The sequence below is a fragment of the Aulostomus chinensis genome, chromosome 5, assembly GCF_037954235.1.
Source record: "Aulostomus chinensis isolate RoL2024-O1b breed Wild chromosome 5, RoL_Achi_v1.0, whole genome shotgun sequence".
In the NCBI taxonomy this organism is placed as follows: domain Eukaryota; kingdom Metazoa; phylum Chordata; class Actinopteri; order Syngnathiformes; family Aulostomidae; genus Aulostomus; species Aulostomus chinensis.
The window spans coordinates 12,504,599-12,521,965 of NC_141324.1; the positions used below are offsets into that span (position 1 = coordinate 12,504,599).

Sequence of the window (17,367 nt, forward strand, 5' to 3'; positions counted from 1 at the left end):
TCACTCATGGAATGAGCAGAAGAAACATGCAAATCTAACATAAATAATAGAAAATATATACACCTATGCAAAGAAATCAGCCTAGTCCCCAATTGCATGTCTTTGGACAGTGGGAAGAAGCTGGAGTACCAGAGAGAACCCACACAGGAACAGGGAGAACATGGAGACTCCACACAGAAAGATCCCGTGCCCGAGCTGGGACTCAAACCCAGAACCTTCTTGCTGTGAGGGGACAGTGCTGACCACTGCACCACCGTGCCACCAAGTTACAAATCCATACATCTGATATGATATAAATATTTAAAGTAAGTATTGTATGAAAACAGCCTATAAATCAAATATGCTTGCATTATAAACCTCCAATACATTGCAAATAAAATATACTCTATGAAAAAAAGCAGCAATGTGTCTTTTGTTTTATTTTTTTTCTTTACCAAATTTACACACTTAAAGATTGAGTAATTATCTTTGATACTCACATACACAGCAAAAACTACCCACACATGGACACCAACAATCTTAATGTTTTAAATTGTGAGCCAAACACAATCAAACTGCACACAATGGCCCTCATTTATCAAATGAGCATACAAACCAGCACAAATACAAGCAGAGAAATCATCATATGATAGGACTCAAGAGGTTGATAAAACATGCACATCACGCCAATCCCAGCATAAGAACACGTGGCAGTTGATAAATTCAGTGGCTAAAATCAACCCTAATTATCATATTAAGCCCCGCCTTTATTTGCAGTAAGGTCAAGAAGAAATGGCCTGACCTGAAATTGGCAACGAAAAGGTGTGTTGCCACTCTAAGGTGCAGCATGCAACAAACTGGCAGAGGCAGTTCGAACCCATGTCTAATGGCAGTGGAGGAGAGAGTGGCCTCACTTGTTGGCTCTAATTACATTTCAGGCATTCTGGGCGGAAGAGACAACGATGCACCCGAATCCAGAACTGCCCAGTCTTCCCAGTCTTCCCAAATGCAGCACACAGCGCATCTCCAGCCTGTGTGCTGATGCACCACCACATCCCTCTGTATTAACTGCATAGGTCCAAGAAAAGCAAACGGAGATGAGCAGTTGGATGGCAGAAAGTAATAAGTCAGTTCAGGTAATCAACACCACATTACTCGTCATAAATGAGAAGCTTAAAGGGTTAAATAAATGAGTTATGTTCAGTCAACATTTAACATTGTCTTTTTGAAATAACATTTCCTACCCGAACATATCACGGAATGTTAAAAGCATCAGCTCCTCTCTCCTCCTGAGGACTCTTTTCTGTGCAGGCTGTGGCCAGGGATCTCTCGGCAGGAGGTTCTCTGGGTGCAGGTCCTCAAATGGCACCCCATATATGTTGTGGAGAACTCCATATGTCAGGATTGTATTGCACACCTTTTCCGGGGTATAAAGTAGGGTTCCCCCTGCTGACCCGAGACAGAGCCATATGCCCTTAAGAAGCCCTATGGTCCATGTGCGCGTATGAGTGCTATTAAACCGCCTCTCCTCTGTCTAGGGATTTGCCAGGGGCGCAATAAGGTACTCGGCCAGAGGATAGCCTTTATCCCCTAAATGACTCACACTGAATTGTTAGAGCTATGTGTCCAACAATTAAAATAATAATTTTGTGCGTAACTCACTGATGAGACGACTCTGACCATGCAGCGCGGGAACTGAATATGCTCAGCAGAGAGGGAAGTGATCACCCTCAAAACTGCTAGCATAGTTCAGCTGAGTGACGGCTGGGTTGTTTCAGACCCATCACATATCTCCTGCTGAAAGGACCTGGTGGCCAAAAACCCCAAGGTGGATAGCACCTACACTGGCACAGTTATGGCATTGGAATTGAGTGCAGAGTTGAGAGCCGGCCCTTTAAGAGCCCCTCCCTTTTCTGCTCTCTCTCTGCCATCTGTGTCAGAGTGGAGAGAGAGGAGGATTTTGCCAGTTTTAGTGTGAAACACAGTCATAACTCAGCATATGTGGGTCAAAAGTGGAATGTAAGACCATCTTTTACTTGGGTTTTTTTGTCAGAAATTCAATTGTGTGCTTTTTGAAGGTGTGGGAGTTTTAGTGTAGAAGCTACAAGCGTTTGTTTGAGAGTATGTACCATGAGAGGACACGGCCTCCCTATTAGTTTCCATTGAACGAGACGTGAAAAGTGTCTCCCCGACTTCGACGGCTTATAAAATGGGACCTGATGGACTTTTGACAAAGTCCCATGTCAGTAGGACATTCGTACGGGCCGTGACGGGGTTTTTTTTGGTGTATGTAGGTGGCGCTATTGAGTAGAGCGCTGTGGTTTGGTGAGTTTTTGAGCGTGTTTATTCAAATTAAGGTTTCAAGTGGCGAGATAATGAAGAATTAAAGCTGCAAGCAGCATTGTTAGGGCCTGAGCCTCCTCGCGCCCGCGGCTGGGTGGCAATCGTCCATGAGGGCAGAGATGGTCCCCTTTTGGTTTCAATGACAACTGCCGTCAGTATGACTGTGTTCACACCGGACGCAAATGCGAATTTCGCCGGATCATTTTAGTGCCCATTTGTGTCATTCTCGGAAATACACAAATTCGCTCACCGGCCCGAGTAGCGAGTATTTCCGGCAACGTTTCCTTCCACCATTTCACCATGAATATTTACAGAACTGTTACGTTGTACCTGCTGTGGAAGGCAGAAATAAAACTAAACGCCGTCGTATGTGGGTTATCAACACCATCTAGAAGCGAGCTCAGCTCGGTGAACCGAGCTCCTCCAGGGGCTCCGTCTGGATAACCGCCGCTTCAAGCGGTATTTTCAGAAAACTGGCCAGTTTAACAACCTGCTAGCTAGGATCGGTGACAGAATGTAACGAATAGACACCAATTTATTCAACCAGTTCTTGTAATTTTGACACATAGTGTCATATAGCAACGGGTTTCCACACATAGCCACAATCAACTTGTCCGCCATCTTGTCAGTCACAGTCAGCCGTGACGTCGGGACATCCTCAACGCTGATCGGCTGTCTTGACGCGAATTTTTCGCCAAAATTCAATATTTTCAACTTGCGCGAATGGCGAATACTTGCAAATTTTGCGGTGCGAATTCACTCGCGCCGCCAGACTGATAATTTGCGTCATTTGCGCGTTTGCATAGACTTTGAATGGAAACTGTTTGCACGACTGCACGTCCAGTGCAAACACACAGTTAGAGTGGAGAACAGAGCAGGATTTGGACATTTTTGGTGTGTCAAAATCAAATAACTTTGCATATGTTGCTAAAAAGTGGAATGTAATACCATATATTTGTGGGGATTTTTGTCAGGAATCCAGTGGTGTGTTACTTGAAGCTGTGGGAGTTGTAGTTTAGACATGAGAAGCGAATGTTTGACAGTATGTTCCATGAGAGGAGACAGGCTCCCCATTGGTTTCCATTATAAGTGGACAAAACGTCTCAAATTTGACGGCTTATAAAATGGAAACCAGGTAATTCATATAAAAACCTTTCAACAACTTTTGATCCTCTAAGTGTCCTGAGTGATATATTAAATTTTGGCAACGATACCATTAACGCCCAAGAAGGAGATAGCGTTTGTTCGCGGTGTGAAAATGTCCTCATGTGGACAGTTTTGTCCATTTTGTGGACTTCCTGTTGGTTTTAGGTTAGAGGTGTCAGCATATGATTTCTGCGTCTTGATGAGACAAATAAGTAGGTGTGGGTCCCTTGTCTCTACGATATTGCTAGGGGCAGTTATTGGCATTAACGCATTTTAGTGTCTGTAGGTGGCGCTATAGAGTTGTTTTTTTTAATCTGAGCTCTAATCTGAGGTGCTGTTAACTTGTGATTCCTGAGGCTGGTGACTCGGATGAACTCGTCCTCAGCAGCAGAGGAGACTCTTGGTCTTCCTTTCCTGGGGCGTTCCTCATGAGCCAGTTTCGTTGTAACGCTTGATGGTTTTTGAGACTGCTCTTGGGGACACATTCAAGTTTTTGAAATTTTACAGACTGACTGACCTTCAGTTTTTTTAACAAGTGATGGACTCTTGTTTTTCTTTACTTAGCTGAGATCTACATCCATCCATCTGTGCTGTCCTCACAACGCATGTCTCTGTGCTGCTAGACAGCCAGCGAACCAATAAAGAAAACTTCGCTTGCTTTTCTGGTTTAAGTGAAGCTTTCCTGCAGTTTGAATACTGAACGTGGTAACTGTAACATACAGACAAATTTACAATTACAAACTACATTTACATGATATAGGTTAAATACAAAAGCTAGCAACTGTAAATACAAACACCGTCGAGTTATAAAAACTAATTCCAAGTAATATTTCAGGAACATTTTTGACTTTGCTTTGATGATTTGTACATATAAATACTTACAAAGACGAAAATTTCTCGAGGTTCAAACGTCGTGGAACAAATCTGTGTGGTTATGAGCCGGTAGGACCTCCTTTCTACATCTGACTAGCTTGTTTTTACCGGCAACACGTCAAAGGTTGTCTACAGTTGACAGGAGCACTCACTCTGCCGTAACAAGACGATCTTTTCTAGAGAAGATGTCTCACCTTGTTGACTTTTTTAAAAGTTAACTTTAACATTTTTATCACAATTTTTTACATATTTATTTACCAACTATGAACTAATTTCTAACTTTTAACTAACTTTAAACCTAATGAAATCATTAATGTCTTTTACCCAAAGACATGACACTATCTATATGGATATAGACGTGTTTATGTATAGATATACATACTGTACATATATAGATATCTATATATAGAGATATCTATATAGATATAAAGTATATATTCTTTAAGCTTCCACTTGATGATTTTGCATAGCATGTAGCAGTACAGCAGATTTATCACATGAAGGAAATTTAATGATCAAACTCGTCTTAATAATCAGACAAACAAGAGCGACATAATGAGTTGCCTGCTTCATCTTACCTTCAGTTGGCCGTCTGGACAGAGTAGCAACCACACATAAAAGCAATAAAAACACATTATTGGGATAGGAGAGGGTAAATTCTACTCTTTACGATATTAACAGAAAGGTAGTAAAGGTAAACCTGCGTGTGTGTGTCTTTATTCACTATAACATAGGACAATAGGAAAATCACACTGCTAAAACAAATGCAACACAATAAGCAGAGGTTTTATTGTTTCAGTTTTTATTTGAACAACAGGAGATGTAGCACAGCCCAGCACACAGAACAGGGGGATTTTTTTTCCTGGAGCTCATCTTCTAATGTCTGGAGGTCCATGTTGGTAAGGGATGTCGGTGGAGATGCCATCAGTAGCTTCTTAGCAGGCTGTCCTCATGTCATCCTAAATCCACCCTGGGCCTGAGTGGAGAAGTTCTGCCCGATGTCCTTTTACCACTCAGCCTCAGAGTCATAATCGGAGCCCTCCTTGGCAGTGGCAGCGAGGGTGTAAATCCCACACAGTAACCCCAAAGCCAGCTGCTCCACATCGTGAAGAACGCCAGATATTAGGAAGACCTTGACCTCCTGGTCCTCTGCGTCCATGGCAGTGATCCTCACTCTCTTGGCACTGTCCTTGTCCACCTGCATCTGGGGCCAAAGGGTGGTGTTCAACAGCACCCGCAGGCTGCCGTTGGCCCTGATCACCAGGCGGGACTGCTTTTTACCATCTGTCCCCAGCAGGTCATTTAGCCTCAGCGACCCTCGGCCTTTGTCCACCCATGACTGACCTGACTTGTCGAAGACAAACATTTTGCACTGCATCTGCAAAATGTTTTCTTCTGATTCCTCCCCAGTTTTAACAACGACCTCTTCAAAAGTGCAGAATTTCTGGGCCGTAGACTCTGTGAATGCTGCTGCAGACTCCAACAGAGAGGTTGTGGAAACAGGGGCAGCTGAAACCTCTGTCTCACCTTCACTGAAGGACTTGCAGTTGGTGAGACTTTGCCAGCCCCTAGATTTCGCCCAACCATCTGAACTGCTTGTTGCATTCAGTTTGTTGTGTGCAGAGAGTTACTGCATAAAATAATTGGTGCTCTCTGGCGGAGGCACACTGTCACCTGTCGATTCCTCTGTAGATTTTTTGTCCACTGTGACTCTGTCTTTTATATTCTGGCCGAACACAAAAGAAATATTGGTCTCCATCTCTTTTCGGCTTCCATCTGGGTCACCACTTGGATTACCGTCCTCAGCAGCGGCAGCTGAAACCTCTTTCTCACCTTCACTTGAGGACTTGCAGTTGGTGAGACTCTGCCAGTCCCCAGACGTTGCCCAACCATAGGAACTGCTTACATTATTAAATTCAGTGTTGGCAGAGAGGTACTTCTGCCAGAGTATCAGCAGATAAAATCATCTTCATCACCCCTCCTCCTCTTCACGAGCCAGCCTGGGAGAAGGAGTGTATTCTGACAGGTTGAGCATGTTCCGTCCTTCTTGGGTCACACATCAACGTGTAAAGATAATTAGAGCTTGTGTACATGTCTCCCAGGGAGTCCTCTGAATCGCCACAACTCTGTAGCGGGACAGTATGCTCAGGCATGCGTCCAGGCGACAGGTCAGTGTGGCGCAGACATCCTGGACCTGTGGACATTCATGCAGAAAGATGGACAGGTGGGCTGCTAGAAGGGACAGAAGAGCCGAAGAACAGACGGGATGATGAAATGTCGGAGAACGTTCACTTTGTTCACTCCAGTTGAATGCTTGATTTTAGTCGGCAAGTCAGCTGAAGAAAAGGGCAGTTTTATGCTTCCTGTGCGCAGAAAAGATAAATGAGCTTCAATAACTTCTTTTAATGAAACTTCTGGTTTTGTTTTCGATTCTTCGAGGAAACATCTGTGAATAAATGAACAAATCAGCTGATAAAATGATTGGGCCGAGGGAAATGTGAGGTTCAAAAAAAATCAAAACCTTTGTTCATAAAACGATGTTTTAGAAGTAATTTCTAATTCGCCAATCAAACTGGAAGATAATAATAAATGACTAGTTATTTTCTATTTTACAATTATTTACAATTACAAGAGCATATGACAAATAAACAGATTAAAAAAATGACACCCACTGAGACAAAGAATCAAAAACACAAAAAAAAAAAAAACTCGAGAGAAGCCATTTCTAATGGGCATGAAGTCATTTTGGGACAAAATAAAGAGAGGAAGCGTCCTTGGTGATCTAAAAAAAAAAGACCTTCATTTCAATAAATGTAAGAAGATACAGGGGAAAAAAACGTCTCCATACAGATGTAAGAGTGTGTGATGCACAGTATACTGAAGTACATAAATGGCTTTTCCTCTATTTCATGTGGAAAGAAAGAAATCTCCATATTCAGTATCTGTGCTTTGTCTAAATCCAGCCTGTGGAATTTCTCCAGGACTACACCATCTACCTGTCTGACAGGCTCCACCTCTCTGACAAGGGCAACCAATCTGAGACTGACCAGACGTGACAAGCCTGTGTTTGAGAGTATGTACCATGAGGGGAGACAGCCTCCCCATTGGTTTCCATTATATGTGGGGAAAGTGTCCCCGACCTTAAGACCTTATAAAATCCAAAGCGTGTGAGTTCTTTAAAAACTTCAAACAACTTTTAATCCTTAAAGTGTTCCTGAGTCTGTCACATCTGCCTGTCAGTCTCACCTGCAGCAGTCATCCAGCCCACAAACCACCACTCAGCCAGACCACACCGCTCCCTGATCAGCCACACCTGCAGCCACTCTCCAATCAGTGCCATATATAAACCACTGGTCTACACTCTCTCATTGCCAGATTGTCCTCTGTTTTCAGCATGACTCTCAAGCGTACCCTGTTCTGCCTGCCTACCCGATATCGACCTGTTTTGACTCCGGCCTGCTTCCTGTGTCCCAGCCCTGGTAACTTTGCCTGCCTTCTTCTGTTGACTACGAGCCTGTTTGCACTGCCTTCCTAGCTTCGACCTGGAGAGTTCCTGCACAACCAGCTCTGCTTCTGCCCTGGTAAACCTGGCTGCCTTCAGCCCCCGACCAGCCGTTCATGTCTCAGCTCTGGAGAACCGAACCGCCTTCCATCCCTGACAACAAGCTGTAGCCATCGCCATCTCGGCTACAGGCCTTGGAGACTCTCGACACGTCACCAGGCAGTCTGGCTGCCTCAGCTGCAGAGGCCCGGCAGGCCACAGAGGCTCCTGCGTCCTACACCTGCGTTAGCATCTGTACAACTAAATACCGGCTACCTGTGACCAAATAAACACTTCTTTAAGCCTAACTGTGCTGCATGTGGGTCCTTTCCAGAAGCGTATTAGTACAATCTGGCCAACGATGGACCCAGCACACAGCCCTTCACCACAGAATCATACGGGAAAAATTGAAGCGCTACAACACCATGAGGCCCTGATGGCTGCCTTCACTGCAGAGGCCTGGCAGGCCACAGAGGCTAGTGGATGAGCTTTCGCTGCCATGGCAGACCAGCTGCAGCAACTTACCTCTGCTTTGACCACCACTCCTCAAGGTGCCCCACCTCCTGCAGTTGTTCCAGTGCCGGATGGACCCGAACCCCGGATGGGGCATCCGAACAATATGATGGTAATCCAGAGACTTGTAATGCCTTCCTGACAAACTGCTTTCTGCTCTTCTCCCTGCAACCCTCCACGTTCGCCACCAAGGCTACGAAGGTGGCGTTCAGTTTCACTCATCTGACCGGACGAGCTCAGCTGTGGGGAACAGCCGAGTGGGAGCATCAGACAGCAGCTTGCTCTTCATTCGCCAGTGAGCTGCGCAACGTCTTTGGGTTGGCAGGATTGTTAAACTGATCCAACTCACCACCAGATGATCAGTTGTAGGGCTGTAATTAACCAAAGAAATTCTTGGTTGACTGAAGACCTTTAAAAATGACTAATTTTATATATGGACAAATATACTGTGTCAACTATCAGCACAAAACCTGTTGAGGAATATTTAGACAATTGTTTTTGTCATGTTATAATTGACCGACGCTATCATTTGTCCTGCGCAAAGCGAGACTGAACACAGGAGCTCGGCATCGCGGCTGAGACACAAATAGACTTTTAACTTAAAACTTTACTTTTAAACACAAAAGGGGAAGTCCACTGTAAGAATTTACAATTGAGACTAAAATATTGAAATGTCAATACTGATATGTTCCTATACTCAAAAGTGATGGGGCAACCTAAGGTGGACAAGTTAACTTACTGTTTCTAGGTGCTACTGTACGTCATCGTGGAGCTATGATATGCAAACTGTTGTTTGCAAACTTTGCATTCAACTTTTTTTCCCATGATCTATTTTCTTGAAATGCTGCCACACTGCAGATGTCTTTGACATGGTGGACGAGGACTGACTTTGAATGAAACTGTCAAAATTAAATATACATTCATCAAACCACCAGTCATTGGCCTAGTGTTCTTCAGTCTGTCTGTCTCTAGCGGGTTGGGCTAATCCAAAATAGCAAAAACAAGAGGGGTGTTCAAAGATTATTTGTGAAACGGGTGCTTTCAGTACTTTCCTCCTGATGAAATTAACGTGGCAAAAAAATCGACCTATCAGAATTTTGGTCGAGCCAGAACGTATCGACTGGGAGATTACAGCCCTAATCAGTTGACAGCTCAGCTCCTCTCTTCACCTGGGTGTCCAGAACATGCGGTCGCAGGTCAGATGATTCAACTACAAAATCAATCGCAGACGTGCAACCTAGGATGTCCTGGTGCCACGTGCACCGGTGGGCATTCTTATGTTAGTGATGGATAAAATGCAATCTGCACAGAAGTCCAATAACTGCACACCACTCAGGCTGAGGTCGGGCCTGCCGTTCCTCCCAATCACGCCCTTCCAGGTCACGCTGTCATTGCCCACATGAGCGTTGAAGTCTCCCAGTAGGACAATGGAGTCCCCAGTTGGGGCACCATCCAGTACCCTTCCCAGGGACTCCAAAAAGAGTGGGTATTCTGAACTAGTGTTCAGCGCATAAGCACAGACCACAGTCAGGACCCATTCCCTGACCCTAAGGTGTAGGGAAACAACCCTTTTGTCTACCGGGGTAAACTCCAATGTACAGGCCGAGAGTCTGGGGGCTATCGAAAAGCCCACCCTGGCCCTCCACCTCTCACCCAGAACAACTTCAGCGAAAGAGACTCCTACCCCTCTAAAGGAATTGGGTTCTCTGTTTGGGGGCGGTGGGCCTGGTCGTTGTGGTGGGCTGTGGCTGCCCCGCCGGGGTGTGGGTGGGTGTCGGCCTCGCCGCTGGCGGACCCCTTGGGGGGCTCTGGTCGGGTCTCGGGCTGGGGGGCCCTGTGCCCCTGGGCTCTGCTCATGCTGTGGGGGGGGGGAGTGCCCGGCGGGACCGGGGTCATCTCTGCCCCGTCTCTCTGTGGGTTGCTTCCGGGTGGGGGTTGCTGCTCCTACGCTTTCCTATGGGTCCTGGCATGGGTTGGGCCTGTGGCTGTCTCCTGGGGGAGGGGTGGCCTGGGGCTCCCCGTGTCCTGGGGGTTTCGGGGTGCTCTGGTGACCTGGTCCTGACCTACCTGCCATCCTGGACTGGGGGTGCGATGTCCTGGCCCCCCACATCAGCTACAGCCAGCTACGCACAGCATCCAAGATAAACCGTAGCACATACATGTATACACACATACACGCATGGAGCGCACAACTGAACCATAAACACACACTCAGACATTTATCTTAAAATTATATTAAACCAAATGGTAAGCCTGCACCAGAAATTCTGCAACCATTGTTTTTTTTTTTCTTTCTTTTTCTTTTGTTGTTGTAACTTTTTCTTTGTTTGTTTCTTTGTTTTTTTTGTTTGGCTTTTTTTTTTTTGGTCTTTGTTTTTGTGTTTTTGTTGTTGCTGTTGTTGTTTTCTGCTATTGCTGTTGTTGTTTTTTTGTCTCCCCCCTCCCCCTTGTCTTCACTGTCCTGTCCCTGTTCTCTCTCCTGTCCTCAGTCCAGTAGCTTCATCAATGAACCAACACCATTCCTAATAAAATTAAACATAAATGGCAATAGGAGGAGTTTATCAGATTCCTCCTATGCAGAATAAATCTGCTTCAGTACAACAAGGCACCAGGAACATCGATGCTGCTTGCCTCAGCTACTGAACAGGACAGGTAAAAAAAAAAAAAAATTGACCGTAGGTATGAATGTGAGGGTGAATGGTTGTTTGTCTCTCTATGTTGGCCCTGCGATGGACTGGCAATCCGTCCAGGGTGAACCCCGCCTCTCGCCCGTAGATGCTGGGATAGGCTCCAGCCCTCCCGCGACCCTTAACAGGAATAAGCGGAAGACAATGGATGGAATACGTTCACATTCAATTTGATAAATGCCACCGTTTGCTTAGAAATGAATGTATGCACAATTTGCACTGTTTTTTGTCATTGGCTCGTTTGATAAACAGTGACCAACCATCTCAAACTTTTGTGTGCTGGAGTGGGTGGCTGTTCTGTTTGATCTTAAATAAAGTAGCAGACCAATGCTGCACTGTGGTCCAAATATCACTTCCTTAATGAAATGTGTGGTACTAGAGAATGTACACATGTTGTATGATTGTGACAGCAACTGTGAGTGTTTGAGAAATACTTTTTTATTGAAGGTATTTCCTGATTAAATAACCAAAAGTAATATACCACCTTAGGAATTTAACCAAGGGAATTATTTAATTTATTGGTATCTATAACAAGCCACTTGTGACAACACACACTCACATACACACACACACACCAATATTAAAAGAACAAAATTAAAAACCACTTAGCCCAAGTATGTATGTATGTATGTATGTAATTACTCTACAACACTGAATACTAGCTACAATAACATTAAATTAACAAACCAAAGCTGAAAGAAAAAAAAAAACCACCACGTGATGCTTTGACTAATCTGCCACAAAATTTAAGTTTATTGGTTTTTCCTTCATCCATACTACATCAGTTCACCACGTTTTGTTAAAATCAACCTCAAAGTAAATCTTGTGTAATCTATTCACTAAAAAGCCAAGCAAACCCATTTCTCTTGTTTACTATTCAATACGTAATAACATTCTTGTAAAACAAAAAAAAGCATCACCTAGAAAAGCTTTTTGCTCATTCTCATGACAATGTTGTCCTCTCACATATGCATGGACATACACACACACACACACACACACACACACACACACACATACACCAAATTTCATTACCATCTGCGCCACCATTTCATGGGGATATAAAAAGTGTCAGCACACCTCATCCATATAAACATGTCCTCATCAGGTATTCCTGTGATGCAGGATTATGCGTGAACTTCCTGCAGCCTGAGGTAAATTCTACTTTTGCTGTCTCTGCTCAGGGCTTCACCCATATAATGTTAATTTAGTTACTGTGCTAACTTTACTGTGAACATTAACTTCGGCGACACTGTAATTTGTCACAGAGCCAAAACTATACTTCAAATTCCCTGATGCAACCCTCCCATGTGTCAAAAATCGGTCCAGAGCCACTCACCAAGTTCTTTCGACCCACTTTTCCTCAGAGTTGCTTGATGTCTTTTGAATAATGACACTCAAGTGATGGATGCAGCCATCAGTCACAAACTATCATTCAAGTAAGTCACTGCCCACATACGCCCGTCTTTCATGAGTTGCCTCATGTTGCATTTTCACACCAGACAACTACAGGAAATTAGGACCCAACTGACACGACAACCTGCAAGGAGAACTGTGAGTGAGGATCATTATGTACCCACTTTCTTACTTGTTGGTGATTGGGCTCTGGTGAGATGAAGGTCAGACACTCTGTGCAGGTGTGCAGTTGTGTGATGCTGAAGGAGCTTTGATTGATGGACTTGGACAAGAAAGCAAGGTGCTGGGCCATGTTCTCAATGACAGTCTTCTGTGTTCCAGCATGCGGTTGTGTTGACATGGTGGCAGAAAAAGACACTCATGAATGACAAACGACTCTGCAACATTGAAGGGCAAAAACGGTCATTACTCACTGTGTTAATTTAAGACTTTGACAATGAAATCCATCAGGGGCCCAGGAATAAGAACGCAAAGTTGTGTTTGAAGTTTCTGCTAATACAACGAATGTCCCGTTGATCACTGTATTTGTACATTGTAACATATTTCTCTTAGATTAAGGGCATTTGTTAATGTAAATTTGTGTTTAATAACAGTGTACTTATGAGCAAGATTTAAAGGTTTTAGTCGCACCTCCCTGGCCTAATCAGTATTTGTATCGGCTAAAAAGTAGACTTCTAGTCGAAGCTCAGTTACTGCTGTTTTTGGTCCCTACACTTGAGAAATGGTTATATAGATAATATGATTATACTTCAATAACGGCAACTGTTAATCAATAAGTGTGCCACTGAATCATACAAAATAACTTAACACATGTTTTAAATATAGTTATTTTGGGTTGACAGCTTTATTGGATTATTGATTTTTTTTTCCAAAATCAATTCGACTCGATGAGTATTCTTCATATTTTAGTTGATTGAACAAATAAGGTGCTTAATTCATGTGATGTGAATTTTTCAGTCCTCTTAATATTGCTTCCATTCCTCGATAGATTTTGTGTGTTTCGACTTATTTTTTTCAGTGATGAGTAGGGAGGGGGGATTCAGTAATGTGTGGATGAGCATGTTACCCCCATGCAACTGATTATGTCTGGATTTAGCAAAGTCAGAACACTGTTATGAGATGCTTAATTCAAGTAATAACTTGAATATTAAACTGACAGATTGTGATGGACAGATGGGCAAAGATCCTCATTTCCTGTAAATGCAGAGTTAACACGCAAAGGTGAGTTACATCTGCTAGAGCCAGATGCAGGTAATTATACAAACATTAAATGATGGATTGAAGTGATGAAATGTTTCTCTTCATATTGAGGGAGTAAGGATAGTAGGATTTGGAAGCTGTCCAGATTGTAAAGCCCCTCAAGGTAAATGTAAAGTTTTATGAATTGGTTTTATGTGACTTCTCTCAGTCTGAGTCCCTATGTGACAGCCGCACAGCCGCACAGGAACTTTTGATAAATAATACACTTGTTCTTGCAATACTAGTGCAGACTTGAGGCTGTTATCACACCTGTAAATTATTGTAAAATGTAAATTTGCCTAAAATACCTATCCAAGAGATTCCCCAAATACATGCTGTTCCTCAATCATTTAATTTTCCACAGAACTACTGTTTCAAGTAGTAGAGTTGTGAAAACACTGAAATTAGTTTTCAGAAATATTCCTTTCTGAATATTTATTGCTAACAGATGGAAAAAAACAAAAACGATATTTGTTTGACAGCGGCAATATTTCTGCCATGCAGGATATGCACAAGTACTTACTGAAACAGCAGTTGTGTGTGGTAATCGGCCCATTGGTCCTTGAGCAGGTTAAAAATGTTGTAAACCTAAACAGGGATGTAGCTGACAGGTGCCTTTTTTTTCTCTGAAATCTTAATATTCATCCATCCATTTTCTTCCACTTATCCTGTTAAGGGTTGTAGGGGGGGGTGGGGGTGGAGCCTATCCCAGCTGCCTTCAGGCGAGAGGCAGGGTTCACCCTGGACAGGTCACCAGTCCATTGCAGGACCAACACATAGAGACAGACAACCATTCACACTCACAGTCACACCTACAGTCAATTTAGAGTATCAATCAGCCTCGTCCTCTCTTGATGTCTTTGGACTGTGGGAGGAAGCTGGAGTACCAGAGAGAACCCACACAGGAACAGGGAGAACATGGAGACACAGACAGAAAGATCTTGAGCTGGAGCCGGGGCTCAAACCTGGAACCTTCTTGCTGAGAGCCAACAGTGCTGACCACTGCACCACCGTGCCACCCTGCATTCTTCATATACTGTTCTATATTCTTTTTTTTTCTCCAATAGTGTCCATGTCATTTGACACTGGACTCAAAATTAGTACATCACAGGAAATATAGGACATGCCTTTAAATTATTATTTGATACAGACATTTTAGTGCTTTTTTTTTTCATATTCTGAATTTCATTTTTCCCCCCCAATAGTTTCTATGTGATCTGTGACCTTGGGACTCCAAATGACTACCATATATCAATACTAAACTGCAAGTACAAGACACAACTTTTTTTTTTTGGAGGGAATTGAATTACACTCAGTATTTTAAATATTTGAGTGAAAGTTCTTTGTCATTTACTGCAAAATTCCTCTCTTTGTTCCATGTAACCCAGGGACCCCCAGTAAGTTCCAGACAACAGAAAAGGACTGAATGCCAATTTTCCTCCTGGAGTTGCAGGACAGCTGACATGGTCACAGTTGGTTAAAAACAACATGTGTCATCCAGGCAAACACTTTTAATGAGATACCAACCAAGAAGTGACTGAATACCGCCTGTCTTCTCATGTGTAGGTTCTGTTACGTCTGTGTACATCTGTGCATGCATCCATGTGTATGCAAGTGTGTGTTTGTGTGTGTGGAAGTGGTGGGGGGGGGTGTCCCACTTTTTGAGTTCTTCAACAGTTAAGTAAAAGTCAATCAAAAATAAACAAAATATCTCCTGGTTGGTTTAGAATTTACATCGACTGATTTTCTCTGTTCCAGGGACTCTTAAGTTTCCAGGGGAGACACAGTTGCTGACGATTTGACAAGTGTGACATTTACAAATAAACCTCTTGGGGCTGTGAGAAAACAGACACAATTTCTATCCTGACAAACTCTGATGAAAGCCAAGAAGACACAACTGAAACATCAGGTTTCACCAGATGGCTCCTCCAGTATTAACAATAATTATAAGCACTTATATTTTGAATAACTTTTTATCGTTTATCAAATGGCCCACCATTGTTTTAATATTGTCAAAAGTGACCTTTGTGTTCACTGACATTCAAAAAAAAAAACTGCACAAATTATACTGCAGTATTACAACTGAGAACAGACACTTTCATCCACAGGACATTCGTGGCGTTCTTGCACAATTAATGAAAAGACCCTGTGGCCTTCCAACAAAATAATACCGTATTTACAACGAGAGTTGTTAGAAGCCATGAAATAATTTTCATTGTAGGAGTACTGCAACCCTCACGGACTGAAACGGAACATCTTTTTGAAAACACTCTTGCTTGACAAAGTGGTTGCTGTGCCTCAAGCACACATTTTCCCTGTAATTTCTTCAGAAAGCTTTTCAAATGAGGAGTCACGTGGCAACTCGGCTGCATGAGATGTTACAGTGATGGTGGTTATCTTTCAGATAACTGAAAAATCATCAGAATTGTATCAGATACCTTTATGTTCTAAAAAAATCTGCACTGATTAATCACCTGACAACATTTGATTTCACATGAAGAACAGAAAAATAACATAGGGGTTCACTGCATATTTGTACATCATTTCATCCGGCTTGTTCTCTGGCAATCTGTCACCATACCGTCATCTTCCTTGCAGCAGGGACTGCAGAGGCCCTGTCCCTAATCTACTGCCATCTGGAGACACTGTCAAATGCAGTCTGTCAGTGAGAAGAGTTAAATCAATGGCCAAACAGCCAGATTCAAATTTATTTCCTTTTTTTTTTTAGTTGTACCACAAATGGTCAGAGTAACTAATCTACTGGATGCACTGTCTCTATAAACACAGAGTTCTCAACTTACCGGCCTCACTGTCAATTTTGGGTGCAACACAATCCTGGTGGCCTTCTGTTGGTTGAACTACCTTGTTTTCGTAGATCTTAGCATTTCACCTTAATGTTGGAGCAGGTTGACATGAGCCAAAACTAATCACTGCTGACTCATAGAAGTCACAAGAGAGTGCTGCAATTATAGAATGTGACGGAAAGACAAAAACACGCACAGAGGGGAGTACATGGACACATTTGTGTTCTTGAAAGTGCAGCAGCATGAACTTGTTTGAATATGCAGATGTGTAGGGCAATTCTTGACGTGTTCAGAACCTTTTCTGAAAACTAACCACCACTAAAGCAGTGTAGAAATATTTTGAATAAGTAAAAGTCCCCTTAGGGGAAAGTTTCCTTTTGTTGTGTATTCATTCTGTAGATGTACAAAATTTAACAACCTGAAGATGTAGCCTCACCTCTACAAAGTTGAAACCATACTTTAGGACTGACTTTAACCACAAACCATGAGAAGAAACTAGCTGTTGTCCCCAGCTGCACCTAGTGTGTCACAAATGGAATCTTCTGTGTTCCATATATCTGCTCATTAGATCAATTTTTTGAGGAAAAGCTGTACTCAATGTTAATTTACACACGTTTGCATCCACACTCCACCTTAGACATCTTCTCTGGTTGCATGCTTGTATATTTAGATCATATTCAGTATAGAATGTACATTTACTCACCAATAAACACGTCCTGCAGCGTGTCACACAGACCCTACGAAATTACTCATTTCACCCTCCATTTGGCCTGGTAGCATTTGCAGAGTCCAGAGGAGATGCACAATTATTCAGCCACTCTCAAAT

The 17,367-nt window shown here is 43.1% G+C and overlaps 1 long non-coding RNA gene across 2 annotated transcripts; it reads right to left on the reverse strand.

Annotated features, from left to right (window-relative positions):
* Window positions 1-710: 710 nt before the first annotated feature.
* Window positions 711-4,448, reverse strand: LOC147261229 (uncharacterized). Of its 2 annotated transcripts, none has more exons than XR_015116088.1 (3): window positions 4,351-4,448; window positions 1,224-1,428; window positions 711-1,047 (listed from the first exon to the last, which is right to left on the reverse strand). It is a non-coding gene; the product is annotated as an uncharacterized LOC147261229 (long non-coding RNA). The 2 variants fall into 2 exon arrangements; XR_015116089.1 differs by having other exon boundaries at window positions 1,224-1,336; window positions 4,351-4,436.
* Between the last annotated feature and the right edge of the window lie 12,919 nt (window positions 4,449-17,367).